Raw genomic sequence first — 26837 nt, forward strand, 5'->3', positions numbered from 1 at the left:
TTTTACTGGTAGCAAGCCATCTACTCCCTCTTTTGAAAGAAGACAGCATTGTCCTCTTGAGAAGTCCAAACGGCTTGGTGCACAGAGAACTTGGGAAATCAACATTCATTTATTACTGTTACCCAAAGGCCATTTCAGGCCAATGGCATGCTTTCAAAATCTGAGTTTTTGTTTGTTTGTTTGTTTTTTAATTTTTTTTTTTAACGTTTATTTATTTTTGAGACAGAGAGAGACACAGCATGAACGGGGGAGGGGCAGAGAGAGAGGGAGACACAGAATCGGAAGCAAGCTCCAGGCTCTGAGGCATCAGCCCAGAGCCTGACGCGGGGCTCGAACCCGCGGACCGCGAGATCGTGACCTGAGCTGAAGTCGGACGCTTAACCGACTGAGCCACCCAGGCGCCCCTCAAAATCTGAGTTTTTAATAGATTGCTTATCTTCTTGTGTGCACCTTTTAAAACTTCTGTGTAGCCTCTCCTTTCAGCATTGTGTCAGTCTTTCAAAACATTAAAATAAAAAGCACTCTCCATGATTAAAAATTATTCAGTCCATGTTGCAGCTACTGTCCATATTCTGACCACAAGCCATCCTCCTTGTGAGTTTCAGAGCCTGTGGGATCTGAAGATCTGCATATCTTCTTACCTGCCGCACCCACGGGCCGAGAGAGCAAGGGTATATGTGCAGCATTATAAAGGAAAAGCTCTGCTTTCAGACTCACATTTGCAAATTACCACAAGAAACTTTCTCTAAGCAATTTATTATTTAGGAATGATAGGACATAAAAGAGAGTAATGATATATGGTTACACAATTTGCATACGATCAGGTGACACTGCACGCAAGAGAGAACTTGAACGTAATTATCTGAATTTAGGCCGAGCTCTGATTACTAAATTTCCTGCTGGTTGCCTCACAACATTCGTGTTCCAGTGTAGGCTACTTCAACCTTCTGGCCCCTGCTGAATTTCCCCATATAATCTTTTTCCTTAAGGAAAGGATTAGACCCATTTGCCTTTCTGAAGCATAACTCCATGTGAGCAGCTGGAGTCTGGGGGGGAAGAAACTGCTACCGATAGACAGAAATGACCCATCCTGCCACCCCTCCTTGTGGCCGTGTTGATGAACATGTCTATTACAGAGCCTGTCATTCCAGAGAGCCAAAGGCCAGGATGGAGAATACACACAGCGTCTCCAGGGACAGGACAGCATGCTCCCACCAGCCCACACGTCTGGGTCCTGTGTTCCACAAGAGCTATTATTGATGAGAATGCAAACGGGCTCAGCAGAGAGCCAGCCGGAGGGGAGAATGACCATAAAAGTGCTGTGTGATACCTACTTTTCTTTATGAAGTTTTATTTCTCAGCTCCTGACACAGCCTATACCTAGAAGGTGTTCAGCACTCCATAGATATTTCCTCCTGAATAAATTTAGTCCCTGGCTCCCAGGAGACCACATGGAACCGTGACACATAACAAGTCAGCTACACTTACATGTTCTGTGAAAAGACAGTCCTTATATGAAGTCCTTGCTATTTCTGTTACTCAAAATATGAGCCCTTTTTCATAGTTTCTCTCGCTTTGTGTACACAGATTAGAGATGAAGTCCTTCAGTTGTTTGTAAATCTCTACAGCAGGACATTAGCATTCAGAAGCAACTATGAGGGAAAAGAAAGCCATTATGAGAATCCAGAACCCAATAGTAAGATATTTCTCAGCTGTCAAGCAAATAATTTACAACATGGAGTATGGGGACAGGGGCGGGAGCAGGATTTGGATTTTAAATAAAGCAAGTATGCAAACTAGAAGATTATGGTCTCGAGTAGGAAAATCAATGGGATGTTGGAATTGTGAGATATCCTCACAGGCTTAATAATATAAAACACCAGGATCAGAGAACAGATACGGGGTTCTGGGGAAACCACAAGGTTGGGAAAGTCGACTTTTGCTTGAAATGTACATTTCCTGGAGCTTGGGAGGAAGAACAACAGTGGAACTCTGCCAAGGGAGGAGGAGGGAGAGGGAGGGGGAGAGTCCTTTCATTAAGATCCATCATCTTTGACCTGAAATCAGTGCCCTTACCTCTCAAAAAGACAGTACAGTATTTTTCTCCCACTACAGGTAACTTTTACTCATCCCCCTCTAGTTTTACGAGCAGTTGGACCTTTCAAAAATGTTTCAGCTGTGGAAGGAAGGGGGTCAAAAATGGAAATTTGTCTGAACTCGTTGACCTCTACAAATTCTATACAATTTGTTTAGGACAAAATGTTCCACCTGTATTTCGCTGATCTTATGTCCCAGGCTTCAAGTTCACAGCAATCTATATTCGATAAACATGCACAGAAAAGGAAATGGATAGCGAATCTATCATCAAGGCAGCCTGCTGTCAAAATACATGAAACCAACAACACGGAGACTTCGTCTCTTTCCTTCCTTCCTCCTTTCCTCCTTTTCCTTTCAAGCTTGTGTTTATTCTACACACATTTATTGGACATCTAATACCCTTCACATATCCATTGCCAGCTGATCTTTTCAGGCCAGGCACATATTTGCATTTTATTTTCATATCCAAAAATCTGCCTAAAGTTGAGCAAACTTGGGCTGAAGACACGGGGATCCACTCTCAGCGCTTGGGTGTCCCAGCACCTGCCAGTCGCACGTCCCCGGAATTGAGGACATCGTGTTTTCAATTTTCTTCAATAAAGCAATGAATCTGGCAATTTGCTGGCCTGCTTCAGCTAAACAGAAAGGACAATTTGAGAAAGATCATAGTTCAGGCCCAGTCAGACGGAAACGATTGAAAACAGAGAGCTGGCCGCTATGTTTCCCCAATGCAGCTTGCTGTCGCAGTTTGACTGACAAACTGACTTTTTTGAGGTGCTCATGCCCATTTCAGTCAGAGTTTATTGAAGGTGATTTTGATCTTCTCCATGAGGCCACAGCAGTGGCCATGCCATCTGTCACCTTGATTGCATCGTGGATTCTCTGGAGAGAGCGCCATGGCTCCTGATCATTTACAGATTGTGCTGCTTTCCCCTCCATAAGGACCACATGCACAGAGCCAGATGGTGAACATGCACGCTTATTATAAGTCTTTATCTCCGTGCAGGAAGGAGAGGAACCATTAGGTCTCCCTCAGGAGCTCTGCTCCTCTCTACCATCATGCTGCTCCTCAGCAAATACAGTCTTCTTCAGCTGTCATCAGCCTACCTCTGAAAATTAAAAAAATAAACAATAATTCCATCAGCCAAGGCCGGGAAACCAAGACTGTACAGCAAAGCAATCCCCTTGCCTGGCCTTCCCTTCTTTTCTCTAACCTCCCACTTGCCTGACTGTCAGCACAAGGTAAAAACAAGTTGTTTGCGAATGCATCATTAATGTGTTGCTTTTTTAAGAGGTCAGGAGGGCCAGCTGCTCAGAAATAAAGCGACATGATCCTATTTTCTGTTATTGGGATCATGGCTTCCATTGTATTGGCCTCATTCTTTTTTATTTAAGGATTTCTGGTTCGTTTTACATATTTTACAATTCTACATTGTTTTTCTACAATAATGGCAGGAAGGGGACCACCTGTGTGTCAAACATAAGGGACCGAGGCACTGTTTACCAAGAATGGAAAACCCCAAGTACGATGGAACTCTAGAAAAATTTCTTTTAGCAAACTCTCCATTGCGAAAGAGACATAATGTGGAAGGCTGGGGACATGTCTGAAGAGCTGAGCAAGCGCAGCTCAGAGAGCCAACCGATGGCTGTTAAAAATGTGCATCTTCTCCCAAACCACCATTGTCACTTACTGTTAGGAATTCCGAGAGGGTCCAAAAGAAAACTAAGTGAAACTGTAACACGTGCAAAAATTAATACTGACAAAATAACACGTTATTTGTAAATGAAGTGATTCTCAACTTTTTGATTACATAGGTGTAACTTACATATAGTAGAGCACTTACATCTTAAATGTATATTTTGGTTTTTACATATAAATACTTACCCAGGGCCGGATATAGGACATTTCCAAAACTCCAGCAGCAGCGGGCTTGTGATAAATAAATAAATAAATAAATACTTATAAGCAGATTCACTAAGAAGCCCATGTCCCCTGTCTTCACTGCTCTTTCCATAAACAGTACACCTGAGATGAGAAGTCTCTTCTCACATGGACACTCTCTCTCTCTCTCTCTCACATACACACACGCACACACACACACACACACACACACACAGAAGAGAGAGGGAAAGAGAGAAGAGCTTGGCCTTTGCCACCAGGAGACCCCAGCAATGTAGGAAAGCCCCTATCAGTGAGCAGCTATATGCAGAATCTAGGGAAAGCTTTTCAGTGACCCATAACCTTGAAGGCTCACCTACATGAATCATTCATTTCGAATAACTGCCATGTTAACCCAATGGTTGCAATTACTGAGATCCAATATCTTCGCTCACACACTAAATATAAGTGATCCCAGAGCCCACTAAGTCACATAATCTCTTTGGTTTATGTTAAAATGGCACAGGATTTCTCTCTCTGTGAAATGCTAAGTCCACAATCTCGTACACACCATTTCTCAAGGATCTGGCTCTTCCAGAAGTATTAGCCTTTATTGGGAGTGCAGAATAAGCTACAACAGAGTAGTTGTAAAAAAAAGTGACTATGAGAAATCACACACACACACACACACACACACACACAAGCTGCTTACATCTCCTCAAAAAGTAATTGCATCCAAATAACTTCCTACACCAAGCCCAAAGTTATTCCACTGTTATTCCATTCCATGTCAGTTGACATATTAGGGACCTTTCCAGTGGATAGTTGAATAAAGACAATAATGTATCAAACAGACCAACTTCATTTTTGTAAGTTCATTTATAAAACCCATCAACTTCCATGATGGTACGGCTTTATTTACATTTTCTGTGAAATAAAACAACTGCTCTTAACAGAATAAAGTCACTACCAAATATTTTTAGAGGAAGAAATTTAGTGTGGTTTTAATCCAAGGCAAGTGTTTTTTCAGAGAAGAGGTTTATTCTTAAACCAGCTTTTTTTTTTTCCACTTTGGGGCATTGAGGAAATGTGTGCCCATAACACTGTGTGAAGGTGTGGATATGTGCAGGAAATGTGTGTATTTGGGAGGCTCTTGTGCTCACTATACTTGAGATATTTTGCAAATGATAGTTAAACACAAGAAAAAATTAGTCATGTCTGTCTAAAATAATTCCTGGTCCCTGAACATAGCACATGGATTTTTAAAAATACCAGCATTCTCCCCAATGTTTATCCTTTTTCTACCCAGCACAGATAGGAATAAGTTTGGGATTAGCTCTACCCTAGTTAAACAGATGATCTTGATCTTTGTAACATCACATTGTTCTGTGCTTTTGGAGCAAAAACCATTTATAGGGATGCAAATTGAAAACCAAATACGGTTCACCCTCTCCAAAAGGAAAGAAGAGAATCAGAAATAATATAGTGCATTTGATTAAAAATAAAAATGTAGTTTTATAAAGTGAAAAAGATTACTAGGGCCCAGGAAAAGGAAAGGGAAACTGGGCTTGATTACTTAGTGTTAATGAAACATGCTAAGAGAGAGGAGACTTCCTGGCCCCCATGTGGGGAGAAGGTAATCCTGCAAATCTGGAATGTTTTTATTTTGTGTGCTGGTTCTGTCCCTTCTAGCAAGGCTAGGCTGAAAAGCTCAGTGCGCTGCCCCCACCCCCCTCCCTGCCCCCAACTGCGGCCTCATGTTAGGTGCAGGGAGAGGCCAAGAGGGCATGGAATCAGGCTGGGGTTGAATTGCAGCCTTTTTACTTGGCCTTGTACTTCGGCAGGTTGCTTACTTTCTCCCAGTTTCACATTCTCTATCTGCCAATGAGCAAAACAATTCCAATCTCCCAAGTGAGGATTAACTGAGATGAATGAGAAAACATCTCACATGTATCTGGTGCGGACTAAGCCCTTAAAGCATGCTATGACTGAAATGAAACCAGAACAGGCGTCACCATTTCTGGTAAAAGGACTACAAATACATACACAGTGCAACAATGAAGATTACTAGGTGTCAGTGTAGAAATCATATTTTGTAAAGCAGCCAGAACTGTAAATGCATATTTGATGGCAGGGAAGTGGGCACGGTGGTGAAGAACAGACATCCTGCGTCCAGCTGTAGGCTCCACCTGCCACTTGGTAACCCTGAGACCTTGTGCACGTTACTTAAATTCTCTGTGTTCCCGTTTCTCCACCTGAAAAAGGGATGACAACGAGGAACGTACCTCAGGATTAGATGAGATAATATAGGTTATGTGCATCGCAAATCGTAAACACTGTAAAAGTTAGCCAGCGTTCCGACTGCTCCGATGAGCAGTGAAATAGTGGCTCGTGATTTCATCCTTTGCTAACTTTTGGCTGTGGCGTAGCCATAAAATCTCATTGCAGCTCAAAAGCCCAGGAAACTGACCAAAATTCATTGTTCACTTTTATTGGCTGTTTTTGGTTTCCAGTGTTTGCTAAGTTGGAACTATTGTTTATTTTATTTCATTGCTGCAAACCATACCTATAAACTTACTAAGCTGTGTCCCATCTCTCTCTCTCTCTCTCTCTCTCTCTCACACACACACACACACACACACACACACACACACATTCTTTGGGCAGGGTAGGTGTTGCTGGAGCCATCCAAACCCATAGCCATTACTGAGACAACACCTCCACAACAGGAGAAAGAGTGGCATTATTTTGGACTCAAAACTAAAAGACTTGGATATTGGCCCTAATTCTATTGCTTAACCTTGGATAAAGCACTTTTCCTCTCTGTAGCTATAAAATAGGTATTGCAGTGCTTTGTTATTTCATGGGGTTGCTGTAATCTGTGAAAGGACTTCAAAACATCAGAGACACAATACAAGCTTAAATATCAGGTATTCATATTCTATGTTGAGACAGCATCACCACCAAACATTAATGAGCATTGTACAGATTAATGAAGATTTCATAATAATTGTATAACCGTCAGAGATAAGATTCTAGTTGGGAAGCAAGAACATCAAAATCCACAGCCTTCTGAACCACTATGCCAATACGGAGCAATAACTAAATTCTGCTCCCAGGGTCTCAGGAGTTCCTAGATCAGGTGATTTTGATTAATAGAGTGGACGCATAGGGCTCACATTTTAATTTTGCTTCTTCCTATCTTTGAGAATACTTCCAATATTATATTTTCTATCCTCCAAATAGCATAAGACCCAAATGAAAGTAAATCCAACAAAATCTGCTTAACTCAGGCTGCTTTAAAATAAGAGTTCCTACAATGGGACAGTTGGTCCCATCCTGGTTTAATATGTCTGCAGTACAAAGGGTCTTTGCTGCCTCCTGTTCCTGCAGAAAAAGGAGCTTATTAAAATAAATGTAGAATAGAATTTAAGCTCCTAATAGGAATGGAAAAACAATAATTATTGTTTATTAATAACAAATAAATCTATTTTTCAGGTTATTTTTTATTCTTACACTGTAACTTAATTCAGTAATATTCAGATTTCAAGGGTTACTTTCTATGGATGTAAAAAATGGAAATAATTATTTTTCCTTAAAAAATTCCAGAGATTCTTTTAAAGAATGATATGACAATAAATAGGCAGTTACAAAAATAAATTCAACCTATAATGAACAAAGTAATTCAAATCTAAATAGCATTAGAAAATATAGAGGCACATAACCTTTTTTTTTCTTTCTCTCATTAGATAAAGTAAGCATTAGAAGCTAATTGATTATGATTAAAAAACAAGTATTTTGGGGGCACCTGGCTGGCTCAGTTGGTTAAACCTCCAACTTTGGCTCAGGTCATGTTCTCACAGTTGGTGGGTTCGAGCCCTGCCTCCGGCTCTGTGCTAACAGCTCAGAGCCTGGAGCCTGCTTCAAATTCTGTGTCTCCCTCTCTCTGCCTCTCCCCCACTCATGCTCTGTCTCTCTCTCTCTCAAAAATAAACATTGAAAAAAAAACTTTTTTAAAAACAAGTATTTTTAAATAATAATATCATAGTGTGTAAAATATCAATGCATGTGTTTGTGTGTACATGAGTGTATGCGTGTGCGTGCGTGTGTGTGTGCCTGCTCAAGCCAAGTTCAACTAGCAGGCAGTGATCACACGTCTCATCTTGTGAATGGCATTAGATATCTTGTTCAAAATCTCTGATTAATCTGATTAAGCTAGTGAGTGAATAATCCTTTAATCCTCTCAAGAATACAGTTTATGTCTGCTGAGTGTCAAATTTAAGACTGGTAAGCTGTAAATACTGAAATTTAAGTGAAAGAAAAGGAGAAAAAAAAAAGGCAGCCACCCAAAGTCAAACTGTGTCGCCTCTTTTCTGGATTCTGTCTTTTGTGGGTGACCTTCTCGGCTGAAACGAGAATGAGGAACATTAGGAAAAATAATAAATCATCCTCCAGCAGTGGCTCTGTGGCAGGGAGCGTATCAGTCACCGAGGACCAATCTGCTAGCATGTGCTTCCCTTTCCCAACTAGTTTAATTATAAATTAATGGATACTGCCTTTCGCTTCTCATTTCATTCTGAAGCAGAAATGCTTGACACCAGATATTTATTTTATAGTTGGAAAACTATCTCAGAAGCTGAAAATGGCTAAATATTTTCACAGAATCACACAAACAAACAAATAAAAAAAAAAAAACCAGGAAAAGGAACATCCTTCATTAAAATCCCAGTCAGGGGACTACATGTTGGAAACTGCTACTGCATTTAGAATACCAGGGAGTTTTAAGTCGAATGAATTGAGGTGCCTTGATGATGCTTTATAATTATGTATCAAATTTAAATAATAACAAGTCGGTGTGGCAAGGTGGTCAGAGGAGGACGGTGGTCATTCTTTTGCTGTCCAAGGAAAATGAAAAGTAAAAATAATAATAATAATAATAATAATATTTTGAACTAATGGGCTTATTTGCTTAGGGCATTTGATCACTTACCTTTTATTATTATTATTATTATTATTAAATATGGTTTAATACTCTTCTCCATTTCTGTATGGGACAACACCAAGATTCTGCTTAGGATCTCTCTGTAGAGGGTATAGAGAAGGCAAAGGCTATGGTTTTCACCCCTCTTATTTATGTATCTGTATGTGTAAGGGTAATACATATCGGCATATACTGATACACACATTAACATATAATGCAATATATTGACGACATACTTTTTTTTAAGAAAAGTTTATTTACTTTAAGAGAGACAGAGAGAGTGAGTGGGGGAGGGACAGAGAGAGAGGGGAAAGAGGATCTGAAGTGGGCTCTGTGCTGACAGCAGAGAGCCCTATGCAGGGCTCTTACTCAAGTACTGTGAGATTATAACCTGAGCCAAAGTCAGCCACTCAGGAGCCCCTTGACCACATACTTTTAACTGGAGAACAGACATATTATCCCGATCATAAGTTTATAATGTCTGTAGCCCAAAATTTGCTGTGAATTTGTTTGCCGGAAACATTTTTTGGGTCAGTTGCTTATGAAAATCACCCCCAGCAGGCTAGAGCCTGCTTTGGATTCTGTGTCTCCCTCTCTCTCTGCCTCTCTCCCATTCATACTCTGTCTCTCTCTCAAAAATAAATAAATATTAAAAGAAAAAAAAATTTAAAGAAAATCATCTGTTGCCCTTAAAACCCTTAACTAATATCTGCTAGAAGGGCAAAACTGCTACAAGAGATTAATTTGCCCCTCAACTACCTTTTCATTTACTAATTTAACAAGAGTCAAAGGGATCTGATCTCATTAAAGTATTGGCCAACCCATAAAAGTGGAAAGTCCATACTATCCCTTAATTCCTCACGATGTGAGGAAATGAGGCAAAGGAAGAATATCCCTCCCGGCCTGAGTGCAGCTCCAGGATCAGTGCCACAGTCTGGGAAGGGATATAAAGACCAGATCAGCTCATTCTGCTCTTTGCTGTTTGGGCTCTACTGTAGCCTCTACTTGTTGACTTTTCCAATGAAAATTGGAAAACCTGGAGAAACTGGGTGCTCAGCAATCAGATAATGGAAGGGAAGCATGCAAAACAACCTTCTGACCTTCTCTATTTTTGCCTGAATGGAGGTGGGATGGTTCTAGGTTTGCCCAAAATATCTGGAGGTAAGACAAGTGGCAAAGAGCTTCTGGCCCCAGCACAACTAGCCACACCCTCAGCCATCTGGATCTCTCATCCCAGAATCTGCCAACCTTTGTGAGCAAAGCATGTTGTGGTGCTAACTTCAGCATCTTTCTGATGTAATGTCAAACATCTGGCAGAATCTAGTATTGTTGGTCCTTTATTTTTACTAAGGTAGGCAAATGTCTCACATCTCTGGTCCATGTGCTTAGCTCTACCTCTTTCTTCCTGAATACTCAGTGGTAACAACTTCTGCAATTTTGACTTGCTACATTATCTATTGTCTTCATAGGTTTTTAGACTCTTATTAGCTTTAACCAATCTACCTTTGACTGTGAAATTTCTCTCAGCACCCTAAGCTGGAGATGAGCTAACGCCTGATTTTGAAGGGCAGGACCAAAGCTTAGGCCTTGAGAAGCACACACCCCATTACAGCTTCTGAACTGAGAGTGATCCAAAGTCAGAAGGGAAGGTTTAGAATTTTTTGCAAGGTCTCTTGTAAGGCGTTAAAGAATGGACTGGAAAACTGACAGTAGTTCTCAGTCAGTAAGTTGTGCAGTTGGGAAGTGAGTGCACGAAGATGAATCTCATACTGGTAACAAATTATGGAATGACCTTGTACTTTCGTTCAAATGGTAAGGACTTTCTTAAAACTCCAAAGAGTAGTGTTTACCAACTGTGTAAGATAATTTCTGAAATTATTTTACATTGAACCTAATTATGAATATTATCTAAGAGCATATGTGTATAAATTGTGCTATTTGTAATTTTTTCATTTTGTACATATCCTCTAATTTACTGTCTTTAGATCCTGTTCTCACCTTCCCATAATCACTGTCACTCATATTACAGAGTAACAGACACACTCTTTTGCCTTTACATGGCGTGCAAGTTAATAGCCCTCTATTTTGCCATTCATTTACTCATTTATTCACTCAACAAATGTTTACTGAAAGTTTGTTAAGTGCATGGACATAAGGAAGCTATTTAAAATGATGAATGAGAAGTGGGATTCAAGATGGCAACATGAGAAGATTCTGAACTCATTTCCTCCTATGGACATATCAAATCTACAGCTACATACTGATCATTTCCCTCTGAAAACTAATTCAACTGCTTCTCCACAAGAGGATAAAAGGACTACTACATCAAGATGAGTAGGAGAGGTAGAGACACAGTTCCACCAAAAACCCTACCCCTGTGCCTCGATGCAGAGTAAAGAGGGATCTCACATGTCTGGCACTTCTCCCAGAGGACTGAGGGATTGGTCCCCCAAATCAGACACCAGAACCCTTGGGATCTACATCAGAGACAGAAGCCCCCAAAAATGTCTGGCTTAGAAAATCAATGAGGCTAATGTCCAAGGGACACAAAATGCTATAAAAACAGATTCTCTTGTTAAATAGCTCGTGGGCAGTCTCTCTCACCCTAGGATCTGGTGAAAAAGCACTGATTTGAAAAGTGCCTCAACTGTATATAAAGGAGATTCATTTTCTGGCCTGGGGGAATCTGCTGGAGGGGCAGGGGACAGTTGGGAGTGCTCTCCAGAGATGGAAGTACTGGTGCATTCCATTTGTGTGCTCTCCACCTATCCCACTAGTGCTGGTGGTATATTCGGGCACGGCATCCTCCCACTGCCTCGCTGAGTCAGGAAGGGGTAAGTGGTCATGACACTATCTCACTGCCTTGCCAAGGCCAGAGAGGGGAGGCAGCTGCAGTGATGCCCTGCTCCCTGGCTGGGGCAAGTGAGCACCAATGATTGTAATAGCATTCTTCCAGTCCCTTGCTAACATTGGTGAGCATGGGCAGTTGCAACACTCACCCTGCACCCTGGCTGGGGCTGGCAAATAGGAGCAGTCATGGCATTCTTCCACCTCTGTCCTGGGGCAAGCATATACCCATAGTCAAGGCATTCTCCTCCAGCATTGCTGAAGCCAAACAGTCAAGACATTTTCCCACTGCCTTTTCTGAAGCCGGTGAATGTGCCCCAGCCCCTATATTTCCAGCTGCCCTACTGAAGATGGCTGGTCCACATAAACCACACAGGGGATGCCATGTTTGCCTGGCCCTTGTGGCCAAGGGGGCTGGAGTTCCTGAGCTCCAAGAGATTGTAACAATCAGAAGGATAGTCTTGGCAGCCCCTACCCCCCTGCCCAGGGCTCTGCACAGACAGCAAACTGAAACACAACCCCAGTCTTCCCTTGAAAAAGGCCTATTCTTTTATCCTGTACCTTCAGCCTAAGGAGCAAGGATTCAGTTTTCTCACACATCTAGAGGTTATGGAGGTACTCCTAGGAATGTGAGCAGAGTGACACCATCATGGCACACTCCCTTGGCAAATACCTCTCAGAAAGGAGCTTACACACACATCTGGAGTTCCAATTTTTACAACCATCACCCAGGGGCAACCTCCAGATCTCCTGGTCTGGAGGCCAACAGGGTTTACAATTGTGGTCCCACAGGACTATGTATATTTGCATATTTTAAAAGCTGCTGCCTGAGGCTCTGGCTTCTCATCAGCCTGAAACTAGGTGCTAAATGAGATTCCTCCCCTAGGAACACAGACAGGTCTTGGCATACCCTCAACAACAGGGACACATCAAGAACAAACCAGGCTGTTAAGAGGTAAAATGTGACATCAAAAATATAAAATATGAGGATGGAGTGAGTAAAAATGTAGAGTTTGGAATGTGTTCAAATTTAAGTTGCTATCAATTTAAATAGACTGTTATATACCTAGGATGTTACATGTGAACCTCACAGTAGCCACAAATCAAAAACATATAGTAAATGCACAAAAGAAATTGAGAAAGTAATCTTAACAAAACACTGAACAAACTCATCATACCACAAGGGAAGAGAGAGAAGAAGAAAGGAACAGAGAGGAACTACAAAAACAGCCATAAAACAATTTTTAAAAATGTCAATAAGTACAGGGCACCTGGGTGGCTCAGTCAGTTAAGCATCCAACTTTGGCTCAGGTCATGATCTCATGGCTCATGAGTTTGAGCCCTGCATCAGAATCTGTGCTGACAGCTCAGAGCCTGGAGCCTGCTTCAGATTCTGTGTGTGTGTCTCTCTCTACTCCTCGCCTGATCACACTGTCTCTCTCTCTCTCTGTCTCTTTGTCTCTCTCTCTCAAAAATAAACATTAAAAAAATTTTTTTTAATGTCAATAAGTTAATGTTAAGTTAATAAGTTAAGTTAAATGACATACCTATCACTAACTACTAACTACTTTAAATGTAAATGGACTAAATGTTCCAGTCAAAGGCTGTGACTGAATGGATAAAAAAAGAGACTGCTGCGTACAAGAGACTCACTTCAGATTTAAAGACACACAGAGACTGAAAGTTAAGGGATGAAAAAAATATATTCCATGCAAAGAAAATTAAAAGAAAGCTGATGTAGCCATACTTACATCAGACAAAATAAACTGTAAAACAAAGACTCTAATAAAAGACAATGGATGGCATTAAACAATGATAAAGGGGCCAATCTAGCAAGAAGATACACATTTATAAATATATATTCACCCAACATAGAACCATCAAAATTAGAAAGCAGATATTAACAGACCTAAATGGGGACAGAAGAAAACTGGAAAAAACACAAAAACCTGAATATTAAACAACATGCAACTGCACAGCCACTCGATCATCAAGTAAATAAAAGGAGAAATTTAAAAATATTTAGAAACAGAAATATGACATACCAAAATCTATGGGATACAGCAAAGGCCATTCTAAGAGGGACATTCATAGCAATAAATAAGAGAAATCTAAATAGCTCAATAAATAAGAGAAATCCAAAACAAATAATCTAAATTTACACCTAAAGGAACTAGAAAAGGAATAAATGAAGCCCAAAGTTAGAAGGAAGGAAACAATACAGATCAGAATAGAAATAAGAGACTAAAAAGACAATAGAAAAGATCAATGAAAAAAAAAAAAAAAAAAAAAAAAAAGAAAAGATCAATGAAACTAAAAGCTGGTTCTTTGAATAGATCAACTAAAATGACAAACTTTTAGGTAGACTCACCAAGGGGAAAAAAAAAAGAGAGAGAGAAGGCTCAAATAAAATCAAAATGAAAGCGGAGAAGTTACAGTTGATATCACAGACATACAAAGGATCATAAGCAAACAATTTTATGCCAACAAACTGAACAGCCTAGAAAAAAATGGATAAATTCCTAGAAATATACAATATTCCAGGACTGAGTCAAGAAGAAATAGAAAATTTAAATAGACTGATTACTAGTAAGAGATTGAATTAGTCTTAAAAAACCTCCCAAGAAACAAAGTCCAGGATCAGACTAGTGAATTCTACCAAACATTCAAAGATTTAACACCTACGCTTTTCAAAATCTGACAAAAAATTAAAGAGGAGGGAACACTTCCAAATTCATTTTACAAGGCCAGCATTACCCTGATACCAAAACCAGACAAAACACCGCAAAAATTACAGGCCAATATCCCTGATGAACACAGATGCAAAAATCCTCAACAAAATATTAGCAAACTGAATTCAATAATACATTACATTAAAACAATCATACAGTATGATCAAGTGGAACTTAATTCAGAGATACAAGGATGGTTTAACATCTGCAAATCAATCAACACAATACACCAAATTAACAAAATGAAAGATAAAAATCATATGATCATCTCAGTAGATGCAGAAAAAGCATTAGACAATATTCAGTATCTATTTGTGATAAAAAATTCTCAACAAAGTAGGTATAAACAGAATGTACCACAGCATAATAAAGCCCATTTATGACATACCCACAGCTAATACCATAGTTAATGGTGAAAAGCTTCAAGCTTTTCCTCTAAGATCAGAAACAAAACAAGGATTCCCACTCTCACTACTTTTATTGAGCATAGTGACTTGTCTCTAGGCCTGTATCAACCAGCACATGGTCAAATGTTTTTCAAAAAGAATAGAAAACTGGATTTTATCACCTCAGTTTGCTTCCCAATTTTATGTTTTACCATACACTTTGACATGATAGCATAAAAAAGTTTAAGAAACTCATTAGGTTGATTAAAATTGAAAAGCTGAATAATGCCATTATTGTTGAGCATATGGCTATATGAAAACCTTCATATGCCTGATGATTTAAGCATAGACCAGTGCAGACATTCTGGAAGCAACTTGGTAGTACTTAGTTAAATTAAATATTCCCTATGACAAATAGTACTCTTCCTGGATACAATTCTCAAAAATATTCTCATACAGTGGGGGGGGGGAAGGGCGGGGAAGGGGGGCATCCTCCATGATATTTATCACAATGCTGTTTGTCATGGTGTGAGGCAATCATGGAGTCTATTGCTGGTGGACAGGTAAACCATGGTAGATACCAACTATGAAGTATTCTACAGTAATTAGAAACAAATAGCTGAATGTTTACATAGCTATATGGATAGGTCTTAGAATCAATAGGCTATAATGATAAAAAAAATAGAATGATCTGTATAACATAATGACACTTGTATAAACTAGAATGCACGAACAAATGTCTTATAAAAACATGAAAACAAAAAGATATCATTAAACATATTAATATGACTGTTTGTGATAGGAGAAAGAACCAGAATGACAGAAGTTGAAAAATGGGAATCAAATGACATGGACTGATAAAAAGATGGATGGACAGTTGATAGAGAGATAGGTGACATATAAGTGAATCAGTCAGTTGGTTGACAGAAACCTGTGCAAACCAATGATATGGTGTCATGAATTATATGATATATAATTATCAACTTTCTGAACTTGAAATCCAGAAATAAATGAAAACAGTTCAAGAAAGCGGATATGTTTCTAAGTCAATAATATATTACTGATGTGTAACACTCCAGATTGAGATTAAGTCTAAACACTGAGTCACGGTATTGCTCAACCTTCACTCTGCCTATGAGACTCACATTTGCCATGAACACCACGTCTGGCTCCTTGAGATCTCTGTCCAGTTACTAGCCAACAGTGAAAGCCTAGAATGAGACCAGTCCACTGGCTCAGCATCTTTGGCAGAGGAGGCATAAGCAGTTGCTAGATAGCAAGCTGCAGTGAGACAGCCACTAGCAGAGAGTAAAGACATCTTAAAGTATCATCCAACAGTCCAACAGTCCAGCACAGCCATAGCACATTGCAAACTGCAGTGTCTGTCTGACAGCCCAACCTAGTAAATGCAGCAACTGAACAAGTAACAGTGCTGGAAAAGGTCATCCTCTGCAGCCTGGGAAAACCCAAGGGTAACTTTCAAATACATCAACAGAAAGCACATTTCCCACTGTCACTCCTGGTCATTCACTGACACATACTCATCTTAAGATCACATGGAAATGACAACATTTTACAGCCTTTGAAATAATTCATCCTTCAAAAGAGTCCCTCTTAGAGAACTAATACATGGATGGAAGATTAACAGTCCAGGGCTAAATTGTCCAATATGGCAGCCACTACCCACATGTGGCCATTGAACACTTGAAATTTGGCTAATTCAAAGTGACATGTGAAGACCTAGTATGATGAAAGAATGTCAAATATCTCATTAACGATCTTTATAGTCATTAAATGTTAAAATGATATTCTGGAAATAATGGGTTAAATAAAATATTAAATTACTCTCACCTGTCTCTCTCTACTTTTTTTGAAGTAGCTAGCAGTACATTTTAAATTGTATCTGTGGCTCACCTTCTATTTCTATTAGACATTGTTGATCTGGTGACTTACATGTTGATTTACAGCTTGTCTTTCAGTTTAGTAATGTGAAATTGAAACCTGACTGTTTTCCTACAAAGGTGTTAGAGTCTCTCTCCAAGATGTTATTGTTCAATAGAAGACTCAAAATCATGTTTGGTCCTCTAACATTTCTTATTGGGGTGATTCCCAATAGAAGTTTCTGGACTTTTCTGTGTTTTTAATTCTACCTTTTAGTCTAAATAGAGCATGATCAAATCACAATAGAACAAGAAGTCCACATAGGTTGGGGACCACCTGCAAACACCCTGATGATAGTTGCTCAGGTCTTTTGTGCCAAGACATCTTATAGCACCCAGAAAGTCTCTTCTGGGCTCTTACCTGCAACCCTGGCAAGAAATCTCACTGAAAATCTAGGATGGAAAAGAAATGAAAATAATTCATACCCAAATATGTCTCTCTCCACCATAAGGGAAAGTCAGGAAACGTAATTCATTCACCTCGTATTCCCAAGAGTCAATGCGATAGGAATTCAAGATTTTTAAAAACAAGATACTCCTTTGAAGTTAGGGGGTGGGGGAAGAAGCTTTACTTAGTGAAAATATAGCTTGTGTAACTGAAAAACCGAAATGTCGCTAAAGGCCTTTATTAACTTGGGAATAGGGCACATTTTCTACTTTGATTATTACCACATAAGTATATCACCACTCTTTTATTATTATTATTATTATTTCCTTCATTTGAGCCTGATCCCTGGAGTCAACCCTTGGTTGTCAGGGGACTTGTTATAAGTAATGGTCATTTGTGTTTCATAATTATCTTGAATCAACACAATTAGTTCCACATTCTGCTGTTTTCTTCCTAAGGCATCTGTAAACATTTTTATATAATTCCAGCAAATAGCTTTTGGCAATAATTAAATTTTTCTAATTAAAAAAATAGTAAAGTGATCCAGGATAGTTATTTTAAATGTGCTTTACAGACCCCTCCAAGAGTATTAGAAAATATTCTTCAAGATGCCAAGAGATTTTCTCTTTCAATTATCAACCACAGTTCCACAATTTAGAATGTCTTTGGTCACAGTTTTAACATGGTTAAATCAACATAAAGCCTGAAGGACATTTAATTCTTTTTTAAACCGTACTATATTTGAATAATTTTTAAAATTTCCTTGGAATATTTTTATTCCCTTCACACACACACACACACACACACACACACACAAATATATTGAACACCAGCTATGTACAGGGCAATGGATGTGATGCTCTCAAATTTTTCATATGCATCAGAATTACCCCAATACTACCTTAGTGGCTCTGATTCAGTGAGTTAGAAGTAAATCCCAGCAATGTGCACTTGTAACTTCTACCCAAGATGATTGATTCTGAAGTCAGTAAAACTCCAACCGCCCCCCCCCCCCCGCCCTTTTAAGAAATACTAAGACAGAGATTCAGATTCTGTCTCTTACCCTTGAGAGAGGTGTGGAATATAAATGTTCACCTCTGAAAATCAAAGGCGAGTCTATGTCTCACATAATTTCAGTAAAACTAAAATGATCTAAATGCAGTGGTCCTTACTCACCTGCAGCTGGGAAAGCATGTTTAAAAGGTGGAGGGGCACCTGGTGGCTCAGTCGGTTAAGCATCCAACTTGGACTCAGGTCATGATCTCACAGTTAGTGAGTTTGAGCCCTGTGTTGGGCTCTCTACTGTCACGTGGAGCCTGCTTCAGATCCTCTGCTCCCCTTTCTCTCTGCCCCTCCCCTGCTTACTCTCTCTCTCTCTCAAAAATAAATAAACATTAAAAAAAAAAGAAGGTGGAAAAGTATGTGTCATTTTGCTAAAAAGCCCACTTTGGATTTCTAAGAAGGCTTTCTTCAAGAATTGTTCCAGCAATGATATTTTCTAATAAATTCTTCATAAACAGGCAAATACTCTGCTGAGTGATAAAATCTGAAGACAGGAAGTAAGCATGGAAAATGCATTCTCTTCAGGCAACTTCATGAAAGCACTTAGGGCCATCTGGAGGGTGTGGCCACCAAAACAGGGTTACTGAACACAAAGCTGTGGGTCCCTTCACCGATGCCACATTCAGATATGTGCTTTGTTTTGTCTTGTTTCGTTGTGCGGTTTCCCCCCAGGAAAAGGTTTGGTACATTGTAAATAGTGTAATTACAGGCTGACAAGGAGTTTTTCTGGTGTTCTGAGGCCTGAAGACATACGTGCTGCCTGACCATGTTCTATAGACATAGGGAGGGAGAAAACCTGGCCTCCTCTCACAGAGGTGAGGGCAAAGGGCTGTGGCATTGAAGGCTTATCCTTGTGACATTAAATTATGGATTGAAAGTCCTTCTATATTTGTCACTCCTAGTTCTAACAGGATCCTAAGCAGTGAGAGATGAAAATCAGAGCATACCAATAAAATCCCAAAGTGTATCAGTCTCAGTAATGGTGTATCTTAGGGGTGCCTGAGTGTCTCAGTTGGTTGAGTGTCTGACTCTTGATTTTGGCTCAGGTTGTGATCCCAGGGTCATGGGATCAAGCCCTGTATCAGGCTCTGCACTGAGCATGGAGCCTGTTTAAGATTTTCCCTCTCTCTCTCTCTCTCTACTCTCTCTCTCTCTCTGTGCCCCTCTCCTGCACTCGCCCTCTCTTTCTCCAAAACAAGGAGGGGAGGGGGTATTATTAAGTACTGTATACCACTAAAGGACAGCAACAAAACTTGAAAAATTAAAATTAGTGAGCCCCACCCTTGCCATAAAGAAGAACAACACCAATCCCACCTAAGGAATAGAAATCAGTGGCCCCAGCCATTCAGGATGCATTTCCCACAGTGTATTTAGCATCCTGTTTTAAATTATTGTATTATTTTCTTTAATTTCTCCCCAGATTAATATCCAGTAATAAAAGGTAATTTCCCTATCCACATTTGGCAATTGGGAGAACATTTAGCCACTTTAAAGTCAGGTGTCGGCACTGTAAGGAAAAGACACGAGGTAGTTAAAAATTTGAAGAATATGTCAATTGGTAAAATTAGATAAAAAGTTACGCTGTGTTCTGCCCTACATTTGGACTATCGCAAGTGAGGCAAACTTTTCTAGGCAAACTGCTGAGGACTGCCAATTTAACAAGCTGTTCCATGCTGCAAGGGACATATTTATGGACATACTTTCAACAAGACGTACCTAGTGCTACCAAGCTGTGCTGTACTAAAGAGCAGAAAGAATCAGAACGATAGATGAAAAAAAAAAAAATAAAGGATTTCACACATGGATCCTATTAAAATCAGATCAAGTATTCTGAAATTTACAGGCAAAAATATTTAAAATAATGACAGGGTTGTTGCAGAATCTCAGAAGAAAACACCCAGGAAATGTAAAAGAGAAGATTGACACAGCATGTTTAGCTCAGGCTGTTGGACAACAAGGCTCATGAAGCAAGAGAGGAAAAGCCAACTACATTGTGAATCTTCTCATTTTTAATTAGTTGGGTCAACATGACTCTAGTGCTTTTCTCGTGAATGTTTTTCAATATAAAGATTACCGTTCACAAAATCTTCCAAAAAAGTTTGATTTCATGTCTCTTTATCTTTTAGTAGTCCAAAAGGCACCTGACGTGACTACTACTACTCCGAGTACGAGCACTTATTTATTTTGAGAAGCCATTGGCTGTTCCCTATGATAGCATTTCCTATCCCTGGGCGTGTGTTTGGGATACTGATGAGTCAGGCTGTTCTCTATTTAAAACTTGCTACCTATTTCTACTTCTGGAAGTGGAGATCTCAAATCAACTTAGAGCTCATCTTCTTTGTTCTGGGGGAGAAAATCATTGTGGCTGGGGACAGAGTATAAAAGAATTGCCGATGGTGGTTTGACAAGAACCTGGAGTGTAGCTGCTTTGATGATTGGCGCTATCCCTCACACATGCACTCATTTACATCCTTCCATTTATTTGACTACAGAACCTTGTAGAAGAACATTTTACTGCCATAATCAATGTCACTATGACACTTTTGATGGTCACGGGTGTCTGAACACATTTTTTCCACAAAGGGCCAGGTAGTGGACATTTTAGGCTTTGTAGGCCACAGCGTGTCACCATAGGTCCTCCACTCCACGGTATGAAAGCAGCCATAGAAGATATGTAAGCAAATGAGCATAGCTGTGTTCCAATAAAACTTTATTTACAAAAACAGCAGCAGGCTGATGTGGCCCACAGGCTGTAGTTTGACGACCCTTGCACTAGGCTGCAGGAGAAACAAAAGGACCCTGAGGAGGAAAGTCATTAGAAGGAAAGGAGAGTCCCAAAGCGGTGACTAAACCCTGGTACCAGGATTGCTGGAGAGGAGGACTGGTCCTAGGCCCCCCGAAGTGGCCAAGGCTCAACTCCCTTCTGATGGTGGCTCTGGAACTATTGCAGCCCCAGGGCAGTGCTGTGGGCATGAGGACTGAGATTGCTGCTCGCGTGGGGCTCTCACCCCGGAGGCTCAGGAATCCTGGGGCAGGAAGGGGCTCTCTTCCCGGATCCCTTCCCGGATCCTCATGCTGGCAAACCACCAGTGACCCCATTACAATCTTGACAGAGCAGCTTGTCAATAGGCAGGATATCGGCTCCTCAACGTGCAGGGTTTGCTGTGGATGGCAACAACAGCAGCAGAGAAAGGGGCTCTTCTGCCATTTGGCCAGATGTTCTAGTTTCTTCCTTTGTCAAGTGATGTATCTATGGAGACTAAGCTCTTTGGACTGAGTAAATTTCTAAGGGTCTTGGTTTTTTCATGGAACCCCTTGGGGAAAGAGGAAACTGGATGAAACACAGCTACTATAATTTGAATAACAAAATGAATGTGACCTTATCCTATATCCCATACCCTGGTGAGGGGGCCACATTGACTAAAGTTATCAGTTAATGTTACAAACCAGGAAAGTGTCCCCTCTTTCTTCTTTGGACAAAGGTGTTAAGCTGATGAGACCTGTGGGTTCAGATTCTCTCCTAAAATGAGGAATGTGATGGCAATCATTAAAAGACGTGGAAGTGAAAATAATTCCATGGATTCAAAAATCAAGGTGCGTTAATAGAAGGGTGGTGTCCAGAGATCTAATCTGGGTTCAGTTACAGAAACAAATTATTTCCACTCGTCATTCTAGACAATAGACAAATCAGGATTTTATTTGATATTAAAAATGGTTGGAGGCCTTTGGTGCTTTCTATTTATATACAGTGTAGAATCTTCACATTGCATATTCATACACTGCTTTATTTTATCCTGAGAACAATGTGTGAGGCAGGTGGGAAAATGCTCATATTACTCCCAGTTTTTTTTCAGACATAGCAATTCAGACATAGCATAGACCCCCCTCAAAATGTCAATGATTTGCTTAGGGTTCTGGAAGAGCAAGTGCCCATGGCTGCACTGGTCTTCATCCCAGCTCTGTTTACTTCAAATCCCATGATCACCCCACCCCAGCTGCCCCAGAACCTTCACTTGTGCAGCCTCTCTGCTAAGCCATGTCTCTCCTGGTCACAGGGAGCCTGGAAAGTGTGCAACAGAGCAATTCAAATACTCTCGGCTGTTGTCTCCTTGCGAGGTGAGCTGCCCGGTGTCGCAGACACCTATTGACGACCTGTTCACCTCAGGCTGGTTCTTATTCGGTTTGGAACAAGGTGGAAGGAATCATAGAAGATAAACTGGAGGTCACGGAGCACACAACCAGGGGATGCATAATTTCATGGGAACAGTGCCAAGCAGAGGTCCAGCACATGCTAAGAAACCTTGGGCAAGTCACTTGCCTTCCCTGTCCCTACCCGCTTACCTGTAGGTTAACAAAAGTACCAACTTCAAGGAAATGCAGTACAGGTTAGTTGACTTAAAATGTATAATGTACTTGAAGCAATGCCTAGTATACTGAAAATGTTAGGCAAAAGAGACATAGCATAGTTTCAAGGAAAGAAGTCGTGAACAAGAATCAGAAAAAGGAAGGAATCTGGTCCGGCTACTAAAAGTGTGACCGGAAACAAGTTATTTTTCTTCTTGAGCTTCTATTTTCTCCTCTATTAATAGGAGACAACAATATCTATTGAAACTTTTGTAGAGAAGAGGTAATAGTGCTTTGTAATGGACTGGTCAAATTGTAAACTATCTTGGTAATTACCTTCTTTGCAAGCGACTTGTACCACACAGTGCAATTTTAGGACTATGAAGCAGAAAATGTCAGAAAGTGATTTATATAAAATGTAAATACAACCTGCTTACCCCTTCTTAAAATTCTTTCCATCACACTTGGAAGAAAAAAAAAGGAAAAGAAAAGAAAAGAAAGACAGAAATGTCATCATCTGCCCCATCTCTAGCTGTCAAAATCCCAAGCATGCAGAGTATTCCAACAATTGCCACCATTTTTTGAGTCCTCACTCTGTCTAGTCCCCATGAGTTACATGGATTATCTCATTTAATCCCCATGGAAATTCAGTAAGTATAACAAACTTAGTTTTACAGATGAGGAATCTAAAACTTAGGTTAAATAATTTGTCCAATATCAACAGCCACCAAATAATGAAGCTGATTCAGCTCAAGTCCCTGTGATACCAAGGACCATGACTTTAACCAACCACTCTATATGTTCCTTCCATTAAAAGGAATCTCTCCCTACTGTGAAATGATACAGTACTTTGCTCATATTCTTTTCAGAGGACTACAATTCTACCTTGAATTATGATTCTTGGGGTACATACCACAGCTTAACTGCTGGCTTACAGGCTTCCCCCAAATAGACGATAAGCTTTGTACATCTGTGAACATGCCCTAGTTGCCAGGCAAGTAGCAGCATGACAAAGGGGGGCAGAGAAAATTCATAACTTTCTTGAGCTTTAGCTGTCTTATCTGAGAAGGATGTTGAAAATCCCTACTTCATGGGATTGCTATGAAGGTTGTCAAATAACGAAAGTAATACCACTTAATAACAAGTCTGATACTCGTTATCCAAGGGAAAATAATTAATGAATTGGAGTAGTACATTGCCTCACAAACAGTGGGCCACTCTTCTCGAGGGATTTTGGGCAAGAGCAAGTTTCAAAGAGCATCAGAAGCAGAACACAGATACAAGGCGGAATTGGCTAGGCGGCCGGGGATTTCCTTATAGAGCCAGCAGGGCCTACTTTCTTTTTCTTTTTTATTTATTTTTTGAGAGAGAGACAAATGTGAGTGGGGGAGGGGCAGAGAGAGAGGGAGATACAGAATCCGAAGCAGGCTCCAGGCTCTGAGCTATCAGCACAGAGCTCGACTCAGGGCTTGAACCCACTGAGTGATCATGACCTCAGTCATCAGTCATGGATACCCAATCAACTGAGACACCCAGGCACCCCATGAGGGCCTACTTTCTAGGGTAAGTTAAACTAGCTAGAGCTGAGTTGGAGAATTGTGATTGGTGGGTGGTAGATTTCCCCAAGAGCAAAATATTTCCCATAAGTGCAGGCTGACTTAGGTTTAGATGTGTGACATGGGCCGGGCTACTGGGGTGGCCTCCGTTTTGTGGGTCCAGATATCCAAATTACTGCTGTCAGGGTCTATTAAGACAACAAAGTTAAAACCACTGTGTAAACATAAACAGAGTCCTACCAATGTGGTCACAATTCAAGTTCATTAAGTCCTACTGAAATCACAGTGGTTCGTGGGACAGATTGGCTCTTAACCAAGAAGAGATAGAATCAATAGGGATATGAACACAGCAAGGAGAATGACCCAGAATACCTGCCTCATTTCCCTGGAAAGTAGCATTTTAAGGAAAGTAATTAACAAATACGTAATGGTGAATAAAGAGAAAAATGTGTCAAAGGAAGATGGAAACATATAGAGAAGGGGTTACATGCTACCATTACTTGCAACCCTAAGGGGGCAGCAAGTTGGAGGTCTCCCTATCACTTCCTTGTGGCCCACCTGATCGGCATGTTCTACCTTCCCGCGGGGTTACAGGGGAGCAAAGTTGATAGTTTCTTTGAAAGGGCTCTTGAACCAGGAAACGCTAGACAGGTGTGAGGGGCTAGTGCTCTTGTTCCTATTCCAGAGCAGCACAAGGGCATCCACCACATGAAAGCCCCACCTGGGTCAGCCCCCTTCCACCAGGCCTTTCAGAAAACCAGGGTCATTCATCCAGCCGGGATTCACTTTCAGGGATTCATCAAGCTCTCCGTATAGTGGAGATCTAGAAACAGCTCCAGGTGACTTCTGTGAGAGACTGACTATATTCATCAATTCTTAATAAAGTTTCTAACCAGGTTTACCAAGGGAGCCTTAAATGGGGAGAACAGCTTGTTTCCTTGACAGCAAAAATCGACAGTTTTTTTTTTAATCTTTTGTTGTCTGTCAAGAATTCCATAGAAATAATAGATGCCTAAAAACACAAGGAAACAGCATGCATATTTTTTTTTTCCCAACTTCAGGGTTTGCTTCCAAGGAGACTGACAAGAGATAGGAGGAGGGCTTCTGAAATACGAGCAGTGGGCAACAAAGACCCTCAGAGCCAATGGGGGACAAGTTACCACTCAAAATTTGCCTTTCCCCAAGTCAAGGAAGTCTTTGCAGTCTTAGGACCGGCAGGCTGCTGGGGAAGCAGGAAGCCAGCATTTCAAAACAAAAACAAACAACAAACACTGCGGAAAGGGACGACTCGGTTTGCATAGCTAAGCTCGGTCCAGGCAGGCAGCCCCGGACCTGGCCTGCTTTCCGTGGATCTGCGGGTCTAGGCGCAGCCTCCAGATCAGCGGCCCCGCCGCGCCAGCCTCGGCCCGGGGGCTTCCTCTAGGCCGGGGTCTCCCACGTGGCGCGGGGTCTGCGGCTGCCTCGCCCCCGGAGCTGTGAACCCCTGCGTTCGCCAGGCCCATCGATTATTAATGAGCCATCGTTAAAAGACTTGCTAAGGGAGGGTCCGATTTACTTGCCTACTCTATAGAGAAAACAAAGAGGATAGAGGTGGAGGGGGGAGAGGGGGGCACTGGGGAACTAAGCGAAAATGCAGCTTTCAAGTTCAAAAAGCTTATTTTGCATGAGAAAACACATGGGGACGTGAGGATTGGTGGTAGCCATCCCCCCTCCCCCATCTTTAATATCTGCTCAGCAAAAAGTCTGGATTAAAACCATCGGCCTCTGGGACACCTTAAAAAATCCCTTTCTTCTGTGTCCTTATGTACAAGGGTAAAGACCAGCTTTCTCTGTCCAAGTCGGGAGTGCTGAAGGGAGAGCTAGCAGTGGGAGGCCCAGCCGGAGCCTCTGTCCTCTGCCTGTTCCCGATTCCATGGCCTGAGGCGATGGTTTGCATTTTTAGGACAACAGCCGGCTATCGGGCAAGCAGGAGACCTCTCGTCAGGCTTCATTACTGCGTACAAAATGACACGAGCGAGCCTGTGGCCACAACTGCGCTTATGAAGTGCTGCGAAGCCATTGCCTGTCCCTGCAAACCCAACCCAATTCTTCTGCCCACTCACCCACCGATTGCCCCAAAGCTGAGCTCAGTTTCTGTGTGCAGTGTCTTACCTCGGGACACATTGCTCCCACTGGAAATCCGGCTTTGCCACCTTGCTTGCTAGTTGGCTTATAAATTTCCAGAGAGACAGAGAAGAGCTGTGTTTGCCAACTGAACTTTGTAGTTCAAACCACCCTTTCCCTTCCTTCCCCTCTGATATGCTTTCCAAGGCTGGGGTGTTGCACCATCTCCCCATCTAGACAGGATGCTTAGCCGGCACTGGGAGCGCAGCTGGGAATACAGACCCCTCTCCCTACAAGGTCATTTAAGCCTTTTTAGTTACCTCCCTAATTGCAATAGTCTTATGTGTCTGGCCTAAATCATAACTGCGCTCTTAAAAAGAAATCCCACAGCCGACAGCTGCAGATACTACCATTAAATCCTATCTATTAAGAGCTAATGCCACTCAGTGTATTTTTTACAAGGGTGAATCTGTTTGCATCAGCCAGAAAACAGGTCATGACGGTTTGTTCAGCGCTGACACA

The 26837-nt window shown here is 41.1% G+C and overlaps 1 long non-coding RNA gene across 1 annotated transcript; it reads right to left on the bottom strand.

Annotated features, from left to right (window-relative positions):
* Positions 1 to 740: 740 nt before the first annotated feature.
* Positions 741 to 26837, bottom strand: LOC131494965 (uncharacterized). The gene is made up of 3 exons (XR_009253686.1): positions 26364 to 26837; positions 3983 to 4027; positions 741 to 3206 (listed from the first exon to the last, which is right to left on the bottom strand). It is a non-coding gene; the product is annotated as an uncharacterized LOC131494965 (long non-coding RNA).

Source organism: Neofelis nebulosa, chromosome 14 (assembly GCF_028018385.1).
Source record: "Neofelis nebulosa isolate mNeoNeb1 chromosome 14, mNeoNeb1.pri, whole genome shotgun sequence".
NCBI classification, from domain to species: domain Eukaryota; kingdom Metazoa; phylum Chordata; class Mammalia; order Carnivora; family Felidae; genus Neofelis; species Neofelis nebulosa.